Source organism: Ovis canadensis, chromosome 1 (assembly GCF_042477335.2).
Source record: "Ovis canadensis isolate MfBH-ARS-UI-01 breed Bighorn chromosome 1, ARS-UI_OviCan_v2, whole genome shotgun sequence".
NCBI classification, from domain to species: domain Eukaryota; kingdom Metazoa; phylum Chordata; class Mammalia; order Artiodactyla; family Bovidae; genus Ovis; species Ovis canadensis.
In genome coordinates, this window is record NC_091245.1 from 62587820 (window position 1) to 62609092 (window position 21273).

Below are 21273 nucleotides of genomic sequence, written 5' to 3' on the forward strand. Positions count from 1 at the left end.
GAAAATTCCATGGACAGAGGAGCCTGGTAGGATATAGTCCATGGCGTCACGAAGAGTCGGACACGACTGAGTGACTTCACTTTCACGCTACTTTAATACTGTGACAGACCAGAATCAACACTTCAGTCATGCTGCAACTTAGTAAGGCTTTCAATGGAGTCTTGATCATCTCTAAGTCTTTCAGCTTAGAGAAGCAGGAAGGTGATTAGATGTTTGAATCAAGAACACTTAAGAGTCAGTATGAAAGTGAAAGTCACTTAGTCATGTCTCACTCTTTGCGACCCCAAGGACTGTACAGTCCATGGAATTCTCCAGGCCAGAATACAGGAGCGGGTAACCTTTCCCTTCTCCAGGGGGTCTTCCCAAGGCAGGGACTGAACCCAGGTCTCCCACATTCTTCCAGGGCAGAGCTAGGAATAGCAGCAATCATTCTTAAGAGAGGATTAAGGAAAAAAAAAAAAAAAACCCACATTGATCTAACTTTGTAAACCTGAAAGTGAGCTAAGTGAGAATGAAATACCAATAAATGGCAATCATTTTTTAAATCTTATTTAGACTTCTTAGCCAGCTTAAAAGTAGAAAAACAGGCAGTTTTGGCCACAGTTTCAGAGGGTCCATGAAGCCATCCAGAGATTGGCCAAGGATCATGGACAGGGACTGAAGAACTTGTTTCAGATAACTATGTGAAGCTGGTAGGTGCGAAGAACTGCTGCTCTTAGCTTTTACCACCTGCCAAATGTGTTCACCAGCCATGTCACTCAGCCTTACCATGGCCCTAGGAAGGAGTAAATACAATGCTACTTTCTTGATGGAAGAATATGAAACTCAGGGAGGTAAGATAACTTAGCCAGTTGCACACCTGAAAGACAGAAAGGAAAACTTAGCTCTTTAACCAGGAAGGTAAGAATAAGACTAGCTTACAGCCTCACCTTGGAGATACTGTGGTTTGCTTCCTGATTACTGCAATAAAGCAAGTCACATGAATTTTTTGGTTTCCCACTGCATCTAATAGTTATGTTTACATTACACACGTAGTCTATTACATGTGCAATAACAGCATTATGTCTGAAAAAACAATGAACATGCCTTAATTAAAAAATAACTTTACTGCTAAAAAATGTTAATCACACCTGACAATGCAGGGTTGCCCAAAACCTTCAATTTATTAAAACACACAATAATGTGAAGCAAACTAAAGAGGTATGTCTGTATCTGATTCCAAAGCCTCATAAACCTTGGCCTCCTCTTGACATTCAACAGGTATCTGGAGCAAATGATGTAAATTTTTTGAGACCATCTCTTCATAAACTAACACAGCTGGTGATAGACTGTATTAAATGATGAATTCTAAAAGGTCTTTTGCTTCATTTTTAAAATTACATTTATTTAGCATAGGTACACCTAAAGGAGAACTCACCCTCTGTTCCCACCCAGCAGAAAGCATGCACAAACCCAAGGTACACGTGAAGGGAAGGGACCCTGGTGCCAAGTTAGTGGTCAGGATGGTGCAATCCTCTGAGTCCCAAGCCTCAGTCAGGAGAGGGTTGGACTGAGATACTGGGCAGCCTGTACTCCCGCTGCTGGCCCTAAGAGAAGCGTGCCCTATAGCCAAAGGTCTGTTTGATGCCCTCAATGTAGTACCGCTGCCAACCCTGCCGCATTCTCTCCTCCTCATGGGCAGAATGCCTCAGCCTTCCAAACACAGCTCATTCTCTCCATTCTTGTCAATGAAGGTCAAGGTGATGGTGGCAAAGCCACCTTCTGGCCAAGATTTAAACCTCCACTTCATCGCAATATGTTTCTCAGGGACCAGTTCAACGAATTCTCCAGACACTGACACCAATCAACTGAAACTTGCCACCTTTCTCTGCTTCTAACATTGCAGGAGGGCTTTCCAGGTGAAGCGGAAATACAGGAAATGCAAATTTAATCCCTGGGTTGGAAAGATCCCCTGGAGTAGAAAATGGTAACCCACTTACTCCCGTATTCTTGCCTAGAGAATTCCATGGACAGAGGAGCCTGTCAGGCTACAGTTCATGGGGTCGAAAAGAGTAGGACCCAACTAACTGACTCAACACAAACACACCACATTACAGGAGCATGGGTATAGGGCTGAACAAAAAAAAAAAAAAAAAGGCAAACCAAAACAACTCTGTAGCGCTCTGATCTGGGTTTTTGAAGGGGCAGATTTAGCCTTGCGCTCCTCAGTTTTCAATGCTGGCTGCCTGGCTGGGTCTACTGACTCTCCATGATTGTATGGAATATCGTACCCTGTGTGAACTCTGTTTTGAAGATGCTGCTGATTCTTTAAGGCCATGAGATTTGTGTCTGGCTCATTTCTGGCAAAGCTCACACTAATCTCCATTTCATCCACACTATTTTCATCAGACAAATTGAGGATCTCCACATGGCCCTTGTACTCTCCAGAGGTACCTGTCCAGTTTAGTTTGATGCTCCACTCATAAAAGAAGGTAAATTTGCCTTTGTGATGGTTAATGGATGACTTCCCATCAAGTTTATTTGCTTCTGACACCCTGAACTTCTCATTTAGCACACACATAAGAACAGTGTTTTGAGTTTACCTGTGGACGTATTCAAAGCATCCCTCTCAATGCCAGCTGTTGACATTGGTGGTGTCTGCTTATTCGTACCTCCATGGTCCAGCATGGGTCACCCTCACCCTACCTGGCCATCGGCTCTCCTCACACGCTGCCACCAGCTCCTGAGCAGCCACCGTCTCAGGACCATGCAGTCCCAGCCTCCCAGCAGCGCCTGGAAACTACTAGAAGCCAAAATGTCTTCCTGCTATGACATGCTTAATCCTATGTAGAAGGACATTTCTAGAGCTTGAATCCAGAATACAGGCATGTCTCACTTTACCATTATTGTGCAGATATTTGCAGATATTCTGTTTGCAAATTGAAAGTTGATGGCAACCCTTTATCAAGAAAGTCAACTGGCACCATTTTTTATAATAGTGTTTGCTCACTTTGTGTCTGTCCTCATTTTGTTAATTCCTACCTAATATTTCAAACTTTTTCATTGTTACTGTGTTTGTTATGGTGAACTGCGGTCAGCGGTCCTTGACACTACTGCTACTACAGAAAGATTAGGATTTGCTGATAATGGTTCGTATTTTTTAGCAAAAAAGTATTTTTTAATTACGGTATACACATTGTTTTTCAGGTATAATGCTACTGCGTACTTCAAAGACTATAATACAGTGAAAACATAACTTTTATATGCAGTCGGAAACCAAAAATTCATGTGACTCACTTTATTGCAATATTCACAAAACTGGAACCAAATCCATTATATTTCTGAGGGTGGCTGTGGAAGAATGCTGAAGGTTCCATCTTTTCGAAAGGAAGCACAATCATATTAAAATCAACCAGCAAAAGACTGGGAGAAGGCAATGGCACCCCACTCCAGTACTCATGCCTGGAAAATCCCATGGACGGAGGAGCCTAGTAGGCTGCAGTCCATGGGGTAGCTAAAAGTCGGACACGACTGAGCGACTTTCACTTTTCACTTTCATGCATTGGAGAAGGAAATGGCAACCCACTTCAGTGCTCTTGCCTGGAGAATCCCAGGGATGGGGGAGCCTGGTGGGCTGCCATCTCTGGGGTCGCACAGAGTCGGACACGACTGAAGCGACTTAGCAGCAGCAGCAGCAGCAGCAGCAGCAGCAGCAGCAGCAGCAGCAGCAGCAGCAAAAGACTGACAAACTCAAGACTCTATCCTTTATAACCTAAACTATTAACCATTAGGCAAAAAGTACAGTCGTCCTCCAGGATCCAAAAGGGGTTGGTCCCAGGGCCCCCGCAGATTCCAAGCTCTGAGGATGTTCAAATCCCTTATAGTACAATACAATGAACACAGTCAGCCCTCCTTATCCACAGGATTCACAGTCACAGATTCAACCAACCTGGGTTCAATTCAATTGATTCAATTCAATCTGTGGTTGGTTGAATCTGTGGATAAAGAGGACGGACTATATATATGCAATGGCTGGTATCCACCTCGGATTACATGTATCTACTGGCCACTCATGAAACTAAATTCTTTTAGAACAATATTATTCTAGAAGTCTCCTCCCACATTATGCTTACAAAATAGGTCCCATTTTCAGTAGCCCTGCCACAAAAATATTATAGCAAACATGGCAATAATGGTCGGGGCTGGCTGGCCAGATTAGCCAGTGACAATGAAGACAGTGAAGGAAAGATAAGAAAAGCTTCAGAAGCTGGGCTGACAAACATGGTGACAGATATACAAAAGGGAGGCGTGTATTCTCTCATGGAAAAATGTGTTTGTGGTACTAGTGTCACATAGATAGAACATAGAAGTAAGGTTAGCAGCAGGTTTGGTGACGTGTGTGAAGTATAAAGAGCTCAGTGTAGAAAGTTAGTTAAGTCACTCAGTCATGTCCGACTCTTTGCAACCCCGTGGACTGTAGCCCACCAGGCTGCTCTGTCCATAGGATTCTCCAGGCAAGAATACTGGAGTGGGTTGCCATTTCCTTCTCCAGGGGATCTTCCCGACCCAGGGATCGAACCCAGGCCTCCTGCATTGCAGGCAGACGCTTCAACCTCTGAGCCACAGAACTCACTGGGTTCATACAGGTCCTCATGAAACATTCCGGAGAAGGCAATGGCACCCCACTCCAGTACTCCTGCCTGGAAAATCCCATGGACGGAGAAGCCTGGTGGGCTGCAGTCCATGGGATCACTAAGAGTTGGACACAACTGAGCAACTTAACTTTCACGCGTTGGAGAATGAAATGGCAACCCACTCCAGTGTCCTTGCCTGGAGAATCCCAGGGATGGGGGAGCTTGGTGGGCTGCCATCTATGGGGTCACACGGTTGGACATGACTGAAGCGACTTAGCAGTAGCAGTAGCAGCAGCAGCATGAGACATTCAAATGAGGATAAACTCTAGGGCCTGGAGATTAAGATATCAGGGCAGATTTAGGAGTCATCAGCATACATGTGGTAGTTGAATCTATACAGAAAAAAAGGGGGGAGGCAGAAAGAACCTTCAAGAACATCAGCATGTAAGAGGTGAGGGCAAGTGACCTCGATCTAGGAGATGAAAATACAGGGGTCAGGGGAGGTTTTAGGGAAACCAAGGAAAACGAGTTTTAGAGAGGAGGAAATGAGGAACAGCAGCAAATGCCACAGAAAGAGCAGAGCTAAATAGAATATTATGTTCAGTCCGGTAATTAAGGACTCTATGACAAAGCTGAGGAGTAAAAATGGAAATCAGATTTCAGAAAAATGATCAGTAAATAAAAGCAGATAATAAACAAAGATCACTCGTTCAAGAAGTTTAGTTTAACAGAATATATTTACCCTCTCTGAATGTAAAGGGTTTAGCTGATATTCATAAATAGAACAAAAAAGAAAAAATTCTGCCTTTAAGTTAGTTCTTATTCAATTGCAGCATTTTTATGTCAAACAGTTAAGTATTCAAAAGATGTAAAGTGTTTTTCCAGGCACCATTCTGGATACTAACATATCATTTAATCATCACAAACCTATGAAGTAGGTTTTACTACTCCTAATTTACAAATGAGACAACTAAGGCACACAGAAGATACACTACTTTCTGAGGTCCAATAGCTAGTAGTACGGTAGTCAAATCTAAAATTTCACTCAAAAGAAGTGGGGAGGGCAACCTGAGAAGTGAGGGTTAATAGATGAAAACTGCAAATGTTATAGTAAGACTGCACTGACTGTTTAACTGGACACATTTTAACATCTATTCAAGAACTTATTTTTAATTAGACAGAATCTGTGTCTTCTCTCATCTCAGAATCCCACATTGCTGAGACCTGACATAATCATGCCTCTTGTGACACCCAGATTCAGTACTGTTAGAACTGTCATTTCTCTTACTGAATCACAAGTTGATTGAAAACGGATGTGTATATTATTTATCTTGGTGTATTTATTCCTCTAATCCTAAAAGTAGAAGATTCTAGACTTACTATGGTAACCATTTCACAGATATACAAGTATCAAATTATGTTGTGTACCTGAAACTAATACTGTTATATGTCAATTATACCACAATTTAAAAAAGAAAGATGCTCAATAAAAGCTGGTTGTATGAATGATCATTTTTACTTTTCAGAACATCCTGGGGGCTTCAATAACTTATTTTTAAAGTCTTAAACTGCTATGTACTAATCTGACTCAGATATTATTTAAATCGTCTATGGACCACTCAAATTACTGATTTTGCTGGAAATACCATTCTGAAGTAAAAATCAAGTATAATTCCCCTGGATAAAACTTTTTAAGGATTCTCTATCACCTACTAGTCAAAGGTCATAGCCCTGTTTTCCAACCTTACCTCTAATCCTAGTTACCTGCTTCCAACTACCAAACTGGGATTCCCTGGTGGCTCAGTGGTAAAGAATCTGCCTGTCAATGCAGAAGACTTGGGTTTGATCCCTGGGTCAGGAAGATCCCCTGGAGGAGGAAATGGCAACCCACTGTGGTATTCTTGCCTGGAAAACTCCATGGACACAGGAGCCTGGCAGGCTATACAGTCCACGGACTCACAAGAGTCGGACACAACTTAGTGACTAAACCACCGCAGCAACAAACAAGTAGGTGCAAGTCACTAGCCTCGTGGGACGTACTTACATTTTAGTGGGGGGAGATAAAAAATAAAGCTGACATTTTATTAGATTTTTGTTAATTGCTCCGTTTTAATCTGTCTTTTGGTCATTGTTGTTTATCCTTTTTAAATAAAATTTAAAAATCCAACCATACACATACAAAGCTCTGGAAGTGCTCCGACTTAAGTGTGTAAAATGAATTAAAATGACACAATTCTGGAGCAGTGTCTTTTTTATCTTTTTATTTATAGATGCATACCACAATGAAAGCACTCAATATCTTTTATAAAACCTGAGTCATAGCTAGTTTGGTCAAAAGAAGCTATGTGAGGTTTTCAGACAGCCCCAAAATATAACGTGTCAGCCTTGAGGCTGTAGGCACATCACCTTAACAGTTAATGTTTTCTCTTACAGACTGCCTCAGCATGTTTCCAACACAATGTGCTTTAACAAGCCCTGTCACAAGGCGCAATGTGTTAGGAGGAGATCTTCACATTTCATCCTAGAATAACTAAGTCTTTGCAGTTATCTTCAAGCTGCTTCATCCATGTTACTAAATCCTGGGCCATGATTATCTTCATTGTACAGATGGGGGAAGGAAGGATATAAAATGACTTGACTGAAGAGTCCCAGCAAGTCACTGAAAGAGCCTTCATTTTAACTATCCATTCCTGTTCCTTTCTTCAACCAACCATTCTGAGAAACTCTCACCGCCAACAGGCAGAAAAGAGCATCAAACTAGTTATTTGCTTTTACTTGTTTAACGTCAATGAATAACAGAAGCTTCCTAGACCTGCAGGTTATGATAGCTGTAGGATAGGAGATTTGATAGATTAAGTTTTGCTGACTGAATTCAAATTCATAAATCTACCTCTAACTTCTTCTAAATTTCAAAAGAGCATGAAGCAAACTTTAAAGGCTTTTTTTTCCCCCCTCTCTCCCCTGATCTCTAATTCTATCGAAGTTTGCTCAGTCCCCTAAATGTGTCAAGTCATACCTACCTTTTCCGTTCAGGATCCAGGCTGCCCAAATTTTCTCCTACTTAAACTGTAAACCAATCCCTCCTGAGCCAAGTCACCTATCATTCCTAGCCAACTCTAGATCTAGACACTAATCTGAACTGTTAGAGGAGCCCAGCAATGTTAAATTCCAGGCAGCCCCCACCTCTTACACCTCCAAACCACTCTGGGAGGAGTGCCTCTTCTAATCGTCGCCCCATTGTGGGGTCCAGAAAAGGGAAAAGTCAAGTGTCTCAGATTCAATAAAAACTATTATCCACGTTGGGAATTTGGAGATCACAACTACTAATGGAAGTAATAACCTAAAGATTCCCACGTTATACGTGCTGAGGACAAATTACTTAGCAGATGAAATTTCCTAGCCCAAGTGACTTGCATAACTGGGAGATTAGCACAGGCTCGAAAAAGAGCAGGAAGCTCATACTTCAGTTTACTGTACTTTACTACAGAATTCTACACCAAAACATCTTCACACACGCCTGCCTTGAGATGATGTAAGTTGTTGCCCTAGTCTTTTAACCAGAACGGTAGGGGGGTTCTCTTCCCCTACAGCGGCCACCGACCACTCCTGCTAACGACTGGCCCCTGTGGCTCGAGCTAACAACCTCGAAGCCCGCGAGCCCCGCAGCTTCAGCTCGGCGGACACCGCAGCCCCAAACTGGCCATCCTCTCCTCCCCCATGTCCCCGCGTTGCTCGTCATCCCGCGCCAGGCGCCACCCTCTCTCCATCCCGGAGAGGGTTTGGGGCTCCGCTCTGCGACTATCAGCGGGAGCGGTCCCCGCGTCGACACCTACCTCCCACCTCCTCCTCCAGGCGCCGCCGGGGGTCAACGCTCGCCCGCCTCCTCCAACGGCCCCAACGGCAGCGCCAAGCCTCCCGCAGAGAAGCGGGGCGCCGCTCCAGGTGCCGGCGCTCACCTCCGCGCCCGCCCTCCCGACCCCGGCCGGCGCCCGCCCCCCGCCCGCCCCCGCCCGCCCTCCAGCCCCAGTCCCCGCAGGCGCCGTCGCCGCTCCCCAGGCGGGCGCGTCACAATCCCGGCGCCGGGTGAGGCTCTCACCTTCACGGCCCCCAGCTGTGGCGGGGAAGCACCGCTCGGAGTCCTAGACCTGCTCGCGCAGCCCGGAGGGCCCGCACAGGCGCGGCTGCACGCTGAGCCCGGGCCGACGGCCCCGCCTCCACCTCCGGCTCCCGCCTTCCCCGCCCCCGGCCCGGCTCCGCCCCACCCCTCGCGGCCACCTCCCCTGCCCCGCAGGTTCGCAAGGCCTAGCCGCTTCCCATTGGCTCCGCCAGTTGCTAGGCGATGAACAACAGCGGCCTGCATTGGTCCGGTGGCACCTCCAAAAAAACCCGGAGAAAAAGAAAACCTCATCCCTAGAGCCCGAGCGGGATGCGGCCGCAGCTGCGGCTCTCGGCACCTGTTACGCCCTGTGATTCACCCTGCTGGGTCCTCAGGCTCTCCACCCCCTCCTCACGCCCGCGGAGCCCGGGGCCCCGGGCTTCATGGGGCTAGGGGCGGGTGGCGGGGTCGTGGCTGCTTCAAAGCACAAGTCCCGAGCCCCTGTGAACCCCAGCACCCACCCGAGCAAAAGTGAAGCGCCCAATAAAGCTCTGTGGGCTTGAAAAAGTGGGGAAATAAACCAAACAGCCGGCACCCAGAATTAGGTCAGGCCCAGGGGAAGGGAGGTTCCAGCGCTGGGAGTCGAGGATGCCAAGGAGAAAAGTTCATGTAAATTTAGGGCAAGAATTGGACCTAGGCGAAAGACAGCGGGAAGTCTAAGAAAAGGCATTCGTGAATTAGAAGTTTATGCAAAACTGCCCCACACCCAGTGATCAAAATATGCGCAAAGAAAATGTATGCCCGCTACTCCCTTAGCCAGGTCATGGCGGCTCCGCTCGTGCTCCATGGCCTCCTAAAATTCTCCAGCGGAGATGAGACGCCAGAAAAAGGAAGGAGATCAGATGGAGAAATCGCAGGCGTATGAGTTGAGTTATAAAACAAAGACGTACTTGGATAGATTTTTTTTAAGTGAAGCCAAGAAATTTACTCAAGAGAGTAAAAACAGGTTTGGTATTTTAAGGAGGATCCTGAGAGCACTTTGAAACCAAAATACTATGAGAGAAGGACAAGAATTGTTAAAACTGAAGAACAAGGGAGAAAGGAGTGCCTTCTTCCAGTTCACACACGTATATCCAGCCCCAATCCTGGATGAAAGATCAAGGCGAGAAAATGAACATGCCATGGCGACAACTTCAGAATCCAAGGTAACCCTCCTGTTGCTTTTGGCCTAAGCTATCGGGAGGCCAGGACTGATGCAGGTAAGCATAGGTGAATGACAGGCCCTCATTATAAAGAGAGACGCCCCAGTGCAGGCTGGTGGTAAGGTAGGCCAATTATTACCAAAAGTTAATCGCTAACCCGGACAACTGATGAGACTAGAGTGGGGTTACCCCTGCTCCGGAGAAGAGTTCTGAAATTTCAACTGTCCACCCCTCAAAACCCCACACCCCTTCCCATCTTAAGAAGCAAGTTCGTGTGACGTTTGTCTTTGAAGTAACACTTCCAGCTTCATTTTGACCATTTAACTGCCTCACTGTCAAAAAGCAAGAGTTTACTCTCCGATTAGCTAGAAGCATGGAGATCGGTTAATTCAATAAGCTGTGTCTGCGACTTCCTTTTGTGGCCTAACAATTTACAGAGTAAGATTTCAAGAAGGCTTGGGTCAGAAAGAGGAGAAGGCAATGGCACCCCACTGGGTCAGGAGGAAGTGAGTTAGGAAAAGTTCAGGCTCTGCCTCAGGCCACAAGGGTGAATCAGACCTGTCAAATTAAACCAGCGCTTTACTGTCTTGCTCTAGAGACCCACTTTCCATTTCTAAAAGTTATTGAGGGGCCCCAAAAGCTTTTGTTTATGTGGGTTATATGTATTAATATTTACTATACTAAAATTAAAACTGAGAAATCTAAAAATATTTATCTAAAAAATAATTACGTCTTACCATAAATAGCACATTTTAATGAAAAATAGCCATGTTTCCCCCTAAAATAGTAGCAAGAGTGATGTTACTTTAAAAATTTGCAAATATCTGTAATATCCAGCCTAATGGAAGAAAACTGGAGTTTCAAATCTGCTGCATTCAATCTGTTGCACTATTTCAGATGGCCCCTGGAAAACTCCATTGTACCCTCAGAATGGGAGTTTAAAACCAAAAAGGCAAATAACATTTTAGTATTAGAACAAAATAGTTTTGACCTTGCAGACTCCCTGAAAGTGTCTTGGGGATCAGCTCTTAACACCCTCTCCCCTTCCTCAGATTAATGCTCTGCAAGCCACCAGTCTACACAGGTCTTGCTTCTCTGTCCCTCTTTGTCAGTGACTGTTTTAGGAACTAAGTGTGTGGTGTGAACGTAATGGGAAGGTGGAAGAAAGAGACTCCAGGGGGAGGGTTTTATTTCTGAGAACCCCTAAGAAGTTTTTTCCTTACTTCTTGCCTTGGCCATCTTCCAGTTAGCAAGATATGTTTCAACCTATGGTGGCACATCCTGGAACAATGAGCAAAGAAAATATAGGAATGGTAACCTAGAACCAAAAGGTCACTAAGTGGCTAAGTTAACCTACCCTGGCTCTGCATACCTCATGACTACTCACGTATGACATAGTAAGTGGTCTGATGCCTAAGCCATTTTAGTTCAGGTATACAGTTCCTTGGGGCTTCTCCGGTGGCTCGGAGGTAAAGAATCTCTGCAATGCAGGAGACGCAGGAAATACAGGTTCGATCCTTGGATTGGGAAGATCTGGAGAAAGGCATGGCAACCCACTCCAGTATTCTTGCCTGGAGAATCCCATGGTCAGAGGAGCCTGGTGGGTTACAGTCCGTAGGGTCACAAAGAATCAGACACGATTGAAGCTATTGAGCGATCATGGGATGCAGTTTCTTGCAGCCAAGAAGATCCTGGCTATCCTTTAATCAGGATAAAGATTAAAGAACTTGGCTGCAGCCTGAAAATGGTCTAAGGACACTTTGGGCCCAGGGACAAAGGAATTGGGCCTAATAGGACTTTGCTCTAAAGGAAACAAAGGGGAAAGACATGATCTGGAATGTTTCTTAATGTTTAACTATGGTTACTTTCCCCTTTCCTGGCAAAATTAGGAGATTGATTATCAAGTGATGTTGTTTTCCAAAAAACATAAAAACTTCCATCCTTGCTCCTTGTAGTCTGTATCACAGTGGTCAGAATAATGTGTCATGCCACTTTTCTGCTTTGTTTCCCTTCAGTCAGTGTTAAAGTCAAATTTCTTTCCATGGCTACAAGTTTCTTATCACTTGTCCTCCATCTCCTTATCTCTTTGATCTTGTAGCCTACAAAATCTCTCCCTTACTCAACCATTGGCCACCCCAGTGCTCCTCATGCTTGCCGGGACTTTCCTACCTCAGAACCTTTACACTGTCAGTTTGAAGTTTCTTCTCCTTAACGTCTGTATTACTTATCTCTGCCCTTTCAAATCTAACCAAAGTCGTCATCTTTGTGAGGCCCAACCTAACATTATTTAAAATTGGACCCCCCCCCCACAGCTTCCTAAAGCTCTCTTCCCTTGCTCTTATATAATCTTCAGCCATAATACAGAGTTCACTTAGTTTTATTTGTTGTTTGTTTGGTACATCTCCTTTACTAGAATGTAAGCCCAGCAGGATTGGAGAAGGAAAGGGCACCCCACTCCAGTACTCTTGCCTGGAGAATCCCAGGGACGGGGGAGCCTGGTGGGCTGCAGTCCATGGGGTCTTGAAGAGTCAAACATGACTGAGCGACTTCACTTTCACTTTTCACTTTCATGCATTGGAGAAGGCAATGGCAACCCACTGCAGTGTTCTTGCCTGGAGAATCCCAGGGACGGGGGAGCCTGGTGGGCTGCCGTCTGTGGGGTCACACAGGGTCGGACATGACTGAAGTGACTTAGCAAACCCAGCAGGGACAGATTTTGTCTCATTGTTCACTGCTGTGTGTGTGCTCAGTCGCATCCAACTCTTTGTGACCCCATGAACTGTAGCCCACCAGGTTCTTCTGTCCCTGGAATTTTCCAGGCAAGACTACTGGAATCAGTTGCCATTTCCTTTTCCAGAGGATCTTCCTGACCCAGGGATCGAACGTGAGTCTCACCTCCTGCATTGGCAGGAGGATTCTTTACTACCACTGAGCCACCTGGGAAGCCGTCACTGATGTATGTCCAGTGCCTAAATCAGTGCCTGGTACTTAGTGATTAGTACTCAATAATTATCGGTGAATAAATATAACTTTAAATGGATGTTTTTCATTCCAAATAAACCACCTTGGCCAAGTATATACATGTTCCTATGCTGCTGCTTAAAAGTATCACATTTGTAGACACGGAATTTTTGAAAAGAATTCTTTCTTTGAGAATAAATCTGATTTTTGGAATAGTCCAAAAGTTATTCAGACCCAAATCTGATGAACACATTCTGGAGTCATGTTAAAAATGCCAAAACCTGTGTTTTCCAACTAAGTTACTGCATTTGGGTGGATAGGGAAAGGTCAAAAAGCAAAATGTGTTTGATTTTCTGAGACAGTAAAGTGACTGTGAACATAATTTCAAAGAGGAGTTCTAAAAATAACACTAGTAGCAAGTTGCAGGAAGAGTGTACATATATTTTAAGCTCTATATGTTTCAGTGTATGTGTGAGTGAATCTCTTCCAACATGTCTGGTCTGCAGACTTCCATTCTTGCCCTTATTTTTTTTTTTTTTCAAAACTGAAGATCAGATTCTCCCTGCTGCCCTCTCCTTCAGTTAAGAATCTTTCATGGCCTTTCATAGTGCTTAGATGAAATTGACCTTCCTACCCAGATCTTGCATGATCTAACCCCTATACTCCTCTTGGAATGCTCACTTTGGTATACTAAAGTGATGTACTATATGCAGTGGCCCCCTTTTTTCTTGTCTGGCCCTTTGAACCTGCAGTTCAGTCTGCCGGAAGGTTCTTCCAACTAGAGTTCAGCAGTGTGACTTCATTTTCCATCATTGAGATCCCACTTCCATATATCCCATGTCTGATTTGTCTACTTATTTGCTTGCTGATTATCTGTTTCCTCCCACTAGAATGTAAACCCCATGAAGGCAGGGATCTTGTTGATCATATTTGCCTCTGTAGCCCCAACCTCTTCATGCCTTCACTGGACGGTTGCTAACCATACTGTTAGAAGTGAAATTGCTTTACATTGTATTAACTCCTGTGATATATAAATTTTTATAAGTATGTATTATTACAATTTTAAAGTATTTTAATTTTGCTGAAATAAACAGGCTCTGATTTTTAACACATGTAATAAATTAATAATCCACTCCATATTTACTTATTTTTTTTCAAAAACCAGTTTTTCAAATAACCCAGCAAGCATGCAGGTCACATTGCTTCTAATAACATGTATCTTCAAATCTGGATAATAGTGGGCCAACTTATAAAGGCTTTCTGGTATAATTCGTACCATCTGGATTGTTTCAATAGCAGCAACAGTTTCTGGATCTAGTGAGGAACATTGCTTGTCAAGGCCTGTGTACTATAACAGATGAGAAGAAGGGCTGAGTCACCTCTCCTTAACGCCCCCACTTTCATTATTTCTATGCCCTGGCCAGAACTGTCTTTCAAGGGGTGATAGAGTGGAAAAACAAAGTCTCGCTAGATTCTGTACTAGGAACTTTCATTATCTATAACCTCATTTGATTCACAAGATCAACTTAAGCTGTTTATAATTAACTACAAAATACAGGACAAATTCCAAAGGCCCTGAGACTTCAGAGTCCTCACTGTGGTCTGGAGTGGCCCAGGGAGTTCTCCATGGAGGAGAAGGAAAGGGGCTAGGGCCTTGGGACAATCTGACTCTGCAAGCCTGACAGTAGGCAGAGACCAGACCATTTTTAGGTCTGCTTCCTGGTCTAAAAGGTGGCCTTACTCTTAGCTGTGCTTGGCTTCTCTAGCTCATGAGTGAGTCTCTGCATCATGCTGCATTTCCAAAGATGATTCGTTTCTGGCCAATCCCATTGGATTTAGGCCAGTAATAGTTTAGCTTGAAACGAGTCCTATGCCATTTATAAAGTGCTGGCTGAGTTTGCAGAAAAAGCAGACCCTTATAGTTCCGTCTTTTTCTCATCTCTACCCAGGTGAAGATTCTCAGAAAACTATCCATTACCCATCCTGCTGCTTGTCACTACCCTACCCCCATCCGGCCCCACCACCAGAGACAAACAGAACAGCAGACAAAATACTTGATCATCTTCTAGGAATTTCACTGTTAGTGCTTTAGATTTTTGTCTGGTGTGCTGAATGTTCTGCTCTATCATTTCTTTTGAAAGTGGATTTTTTTTTTCATTTGTTGAGTGTTTTGTTGTTGTTGTTGTTCATTTGTTTTTGAGCCTAGTGATTTTTACCAAGCTCTAACTCTGATTTTCAACTTTCTCTTTGTCCTAAAATTGATATGTCATGTAAAATTTGATTTTGCATAAATCACTCCAACAGTTAATAAGGGGCTATCATAGAAAATTAATCAGGTACCAACCAGAGTAGTTCTCAAACACTATATTTCCAAAAGAGAAGTATTTCCCTTAGGAATTGCAGTGAGTGCACAGGCAGAACACAGGAGCACAGAATCACTCCACACAGCTTCCCTTGCTGACCACAGTGACCTCCAGACCTTTCTCATACAAAGCAATGTGGCTCAGTCCTCATTTCTACACTTGCAAATTTTAAACACCGAGCATCAAGAGGACAACAGAAGAGACTCCAAGGAAGTAGGAAGACTATAAATGACCCAAAATGTTTTTTAGTTATACTGAAATCTATTTGAAAACCACATAGCACAAAGATCCAGCCTTAACTTGAATAGTTGTGACATCATTCAACACCAAACCACCCTTTTATTTCACATAGTCTTAGTTTTCCTGCTCTTATTTTAAAATTTCCTTAACTGTTTAATGAATACTTATTAAATGATTACCATGTGAGAGCCTGAGAGATTTTAAGTCCCTGCTCACTACAAGAGGGCTTCCCTGGTGGCTCAGATGGTGAAGAATCTGCCTGCAATGCAGGAGACCCATGTTTGATCCCTGGATCAGGAAGATCCCCTGGAAGAGGAAATGGCAACCCACTTCAGTATTCTTGCCTGGAGAATCCAATGGACAGAGGAGCCTGGTGGTCTACAGTCCACGGTGTTGCAAACAGTCAGAGACGACTGAGCAACTAACAACTGCCTTCTTCTTCTTTTACTACAAGAACTCAAAGTTTCCCAGGAAGACAGAATGATCCATTGACACTTGAGTCTGACTGCCTGCACTGAAATACTGTCTAGCCCACTTGGGTCCATGTTGACATCACTGAGCTCCCAAATCCACCTGGGGTTTTCTTCCTCCGGGCATTCTTTTTAGTAAACAATAAATGCTTCATGGTCTACATCACTTCTAGTTAGGTTGTTTGATAATTGCAGCCAAATACAATACATTGAAAAAAGAACTTTCATGAAATGATCTGAGGGTGTGATATTTCACTTTATTGATACAAATATATTCAACTGCCACATGTGGAAATAGTCACGTGAGCAAAAACGTCAATGAAAAATGAAGTATAGGAGTTATTTACAGAGGGCTGAATGAAATAATTAAAGAAGTAGGAACATGTGGGACTGTGTCTTTGCTTTGAACTATAACTATGTATCTTGGATATTAACATTTTTCTAAATTTTATTTTTTTCTTTACTGATTTAACTAGGTCAGAAAAATTAAGACACATTGATAAATACAACTTTTCATGAAATAATTTGCTATTCTGAAAATTTTAGGTTTCAGCTCAATGTCTTCTGGCTAGTCTTTATGTTATATATATATTCCAACAAAAGTCATATGTAAATAATGTATTTAGAAATCAAGTCATAATCTAGATGTACTAGTGAAGCTAAATATTTAAAATTAAATCTGTTTGCATAATGAATGACACTTTTGTAGGAAAAATAATCTCCTTATTATTCATCCAGTCTATAAGATCATATTTTAATATGTTGGATTTTCTTAAGAGAGTTCTACTTATCCTTACTTCCTAACCTCAGTTCGCTGGGTTTTTTTTTTTTTTCTGTTTTCTCTATTTTTTGGCCACAGCATTTGGCATGGGGAATCCTAGTTCCCCAATAGAAATCGAACCCATGCACTCACTGTGTAATGAAAGTATGGCGTCTTAACCACTGGACAATCAGGGAAGTCCCTTCACCTAACCTTATTTAAAATCCAAACTTTTGTGTACTACTTTAATGAAGAGTTTTGTGCTATGAATCCCAGTACAGAAAACAGAGATGTTGCAATCAACAAAACAATTTTTAGCTTTTTATTCTGCAACTGGCAATGCAGTTTTGTCTTAGTAATAAATTTCCATTTGATCTCATTATTTCTATTCACTAGGTAAAGTTTTGTTTTGTTTCTACATTCTCAGTGAAGAAATCTGAAAGCTTGATTCCTGGTGGATTTTATTTTCTGCTTTGTAAACCTCTATCAATGATGTCATCAAATAATTGTTTAAATTGAAATACAGTGGAAGAGAATCCCCTTTATATCTCATATTATCCATACAGGATAAATCACCCCATAAAAATTCAGAGTTGAAAAACTTAGATATCAATTAAAATATAGTATTGATTTAAAGTAACTGATTAAGGTTTTACAATAGTGAGTGAATCTGCCTGTCCCTTTAAAAAGAAAAGCTATTGCGTTCTGGTTGCTGAGCTCTCTTGGATTTATTTTATCTTAGCAGCTGTTCCTGAAGTCACTGTTTTTCAAATGAGGGTTTTCAAGCTCTCTGTTGTGTTTTTTCATAACTTATGGTATATGCTATCAAACATAAAACTCAAATTTAGAATGGGGTGGAGGTGAGGACAATTAGAAATACAGGAGAAATAAAGTAATACTGAAAAAAATCTCTAATTTTCATTTAACAAAGACTGTTGAGTATGATCTCCTGAAGCCCCAATGATAGTAGCAAGGCAAAACCCCTGAACCTCTAAGCACCAGAAGTTTGGATGGTATATTTAGTAATAGCGTATGTGTGGGGGAAGATATCCTAAATGGAAATAATGGGACTTTCTGTGGTTATAAAAGATGGGGAAAGAACACATCAAACGCTTTTCTTGCCACTTCAAAATAAGCAGATCATAAATTTTACCTAACATAGGCTATGCTTTGATCTAGAAAGAATAACTTTATATCTCATATTACCTTTTGTTTCTTTTATTTTTGTTGTTGTTTTCTTAAGAGGTAGCATAAGTCTGTAAACTCTGAGCAAGGAACCTGGCTTTGCCTCATACTTTTCATTTAATTTACAAATTAAATGATTAGTTTTGCTAAGAGCAAAGTATATATGGAATTTTTATTTCTTTAGGACTCAGTCTTATGAAACTCATTTCTAGTCATGTATAATCATTTCCTAGTATGAATGTCAATGATTTATTGAGTAATTATTGTCAAACTGTATTCTAAGTGCTTACATATTAATTCTTCGAATTCTCAATACAACCCTATGAGGTAGGTATCATTATTGCCTTTATTTCTAAATTAGTAATTAAGAAAGCAGAGGTTAATTTGCTCAAGAATACCCTGCTAGGAAATTTCAGAGTTAGGGTTTACAGAGCTCTTGTCTTAACCACCATGTCATACCCAGTATTTAGGACTGCCTTAAGCTCTCGTTCGCCAGTCATTTTTGTTCAAATGCCTGCTGACTAGTGAATAGAAATCTTCAAACCAGAATAACTATATCTGCCCATGTTTATGAAGACTCCCCAGTAGTACAGAGCATGGATAGTTTTAAGGGACTCAATTCCACATTCTTAACTTTCATTTCTTTTTTAAAAAATATTTATTTATCTGCTGCTCCAGGTCTATGGGAAGCGGATTCTAGTTCCCTGACCTGGAACTGAACCCGGGCCCCCTGCTTGAGAGCACAGAGTCTTAGCCACTGGACCACCAGGGAAGTCCCTCAACTTCCATTCTTATACATTCCTAAAATTTATGTGCCTGAAAATATGCTTTCAATCTCTTTTCGATACCCCCCCCTTTTTTTTTTAACAATTTCCATTTTCCCATTCAACATAAGAAAGTCTTTCTTCTCACAAATTCTATATCATATTGTGGTGTGTTGACTTCAGTTGCACAAAACATGGAAAATCAGAAGCCTGTGTGAGTGCTGAGAAAGGGAATAACCATGATGACTGGGGAACAAAAGTGTGTCACCTGCTAGAGTACGAACGATAATTTAAATGGCTTTAGTTCAGATTTCAGCTTGAAGGGGGCCGAGGTGCAATTTTCTCAGTCCTCTGCTATCCAGGTTTATCTGACACCAGCTGCCTCACCATGTCGCCTAAGTGAGACACTAAGGAGACAGTTGTATACCTGAGGGGCACCCGTGGGGAAATCCGTGCCACGTCTGTCCTGGCCCCCGAGCTCAGTCCCCTAGGTCTGTCTCCAAAAGAGGTTGGTGATAACATTGCAAAGGCAGCTGGTGATTGGAAGGGTCTGAGGACTACAGTGAAATGGAGCATTCAGAACAGACAGGCCTAGATTGGGGTGGTACCTTCTGTGTCTATCCTGATCATCAAAGCCTTTAAGGAGCAACCAAAAGACAGAAAGAAGCAGAAAAATATTAAGCACAGTGAAAACATCACTTTTGATGAGATCATCCACATTGCCCAGCAGATGCAACACCAGTCTTTAGCTACAGAATACTCTGGAACCATTAAAGAGATCCTGGGGACTGCCAGGTGTGTGGGCTCTGATGTGGATGGCAGTCATCCTCATGACATCATAGATGAATGACAATAGTGGTGTGGTGGAATGCCCAGCTAGTTAAGAACTGCAAAGGAACGTAATTCAATAAAGGGTTATTTGACAACCAGTAGGAAGAAAAGATACTTTAAGGAACGGATCATCACATGGTTTTTGGCATATAGTTGAAACCAGTTCAAGGAACTGAGTAACAGGGCTACAGCAAATCCCTTCAGCTCCCATCTACTTACTTCTGTGAACTAACTGCTTCAGCAATTATATCTATAAGAACAGTATCAAACTCATGATTAGAGTCGGGGTGAAACTCAGTATTACTCTATAATACTCATTCCCAAATCCACTGGGGAAAAAAGCCCCTTCCATTTTGCTAACAGATATGTTTTATTTTTATGCTTAAAAATAGTCATCAATTTGTAATATAGCCATGTTTGATCAGTTGTGTACTGCTACCAATTTTAGTGACAACTCCATCCAGAGACAAAACTAGGACCTTAGAGTTAACAGAAAGCAAAATTATGTAAAGATATAGTTGCAAAAAATGATACAGTCATCAATACAAATTTTTCAAGTATGAAAATATGCAATAAAATAGCAGTCTGTGGAAGCAATGGAAATATGGAAATGAAAACATGAGTTCAAGAAGAAGGAACAATGTCAAATTTCTGGCTGTTAAAGAATAACTAGGTCACATATTTAAAATGAATAATGTTGGGTAAAAAAAGTACTATGGGATTTAGACTCTTTGGGGTAACTTTAAAAGAGTGAGCTAACAGCTTTATTTTAAAATATCATGAATTGCATGCAATATGCTGGAAATGATGCTCTGCAAACGTACATTGAAAAATTACAGGTGGCAACATAAAAATACAGGAAAAATGCAAATTTTTCAAAATTCTTTCAGGGAGGTATGTGAGCAGAAAGTTTGAAGACCGCTAATGTTGAAGCCACAAAAGATCTCCCCCGGGGTACTTAAAATTTGGTCCAAGTAATCATTAACAGTACCATTTTACATACTAAAAACACGGTTGCTGTGTAAAATAAAATGCCCTTAGTCACTGCTCTTTGCCCTGGATATTCAGCAAATGCTAGCAAATGAGAACTGAATATACCACTTTGAGTTGTCACGGTTACTTTTCCTGTGCTAGTCTAGCATCTCTAAAGAGGGCTACTGTGTGTAACTATGTCCACCATACTGCGTATGTTTTAGGAAAACAGTGAAACAAAGCTTTTAAGATAAATGTGCCAAAAGATTTTCCTGTGATTTTTCTATCAATATAAGTAAGCCTAGTCTATGAGCTCCTTAGGCTAAATATTTTCCAAACCCAAATTTAGGACCCATGATCAGATATGTGAAAGTGTCCTTTAAACAGGCAGCTTACTGGAAATCAGAAATTTCCTGAAAATCCAGGGACTCAGGTCAAAATAAGTAGGTATGATCCACAGCACATCTACTATCTCAAAGTGAAAGTCTTATAACATTTTCTAGTACGAAACTTGGATTCTAGAAAGCATGGATTCTCATTTTATTCTGCTACTGATCCTCAATAAATCTTCTCTGGGCTTCATTTTCTTCATGTGTAAAAGAAGTGGGATTGCTTACTTATTTTTTGTTCCTTTTCTGTGCAGAAGATTACTGAGCACCTGCCATGTACTGGATTCAAAGGTGAATGAGACAAAGTAAGTCCCTTCCCTCCAGGTGCTTCCAGGCTGTGAGGACATTGAGACTGTTAATTTGTTTACAGATAATTACAACACAGACTGATAAATGCTGTAACAGAGGAGTGTGGAAAGGCATAGAT

General features: G+C 42.1%; 1 protein-coding gene and 2 pseudogenes across 36 annotated transcripts in view; 1 reads left to right on the top strand and 2 right to left on the bottom strand.

Moving 5' to 3' along the window:
• Nucleotides 1–11678, bottom strand: part of SSX2IP (SSX family member 2 interacting protein) — a 64731-nt gene extending 53053 nt beyond the window's left edge. For 6 of the 36 annotated variants that reach the window (XM_069568563.1, XM_069568309.1, XM_069568105.1 and 3 more), the window contains exon 1: nucleotides 8710–8900. The gene's annotated coding sequence lies outside the window, so the exon portion shown is untranslated. Of the gene's footprint in view, nucleotides 1–8446; nucleotides 8622–8709; nucleotides 8911–11283 lie in introns of those variants that run through there. The other 30 variants (XM_069568712.1, XM_069568473.1, XM_069568286.1 and 27 more) reach the window with 13 other exon arrangements.
• Nucleotides 1688–2693, bottom strand: LOC138428512 (activator of 90 kDa heat shock protein ATPase homolog 1-like; annotated as a pseudogene).
• LOC138429281 (large ribosomal subunit protein uL11-like) lies at nucleotides 9891–19538 on the top strand (annotated as a pseudogene).
• Nucleotides 19539–21273: the final 1735 nt, after the last annotated feature.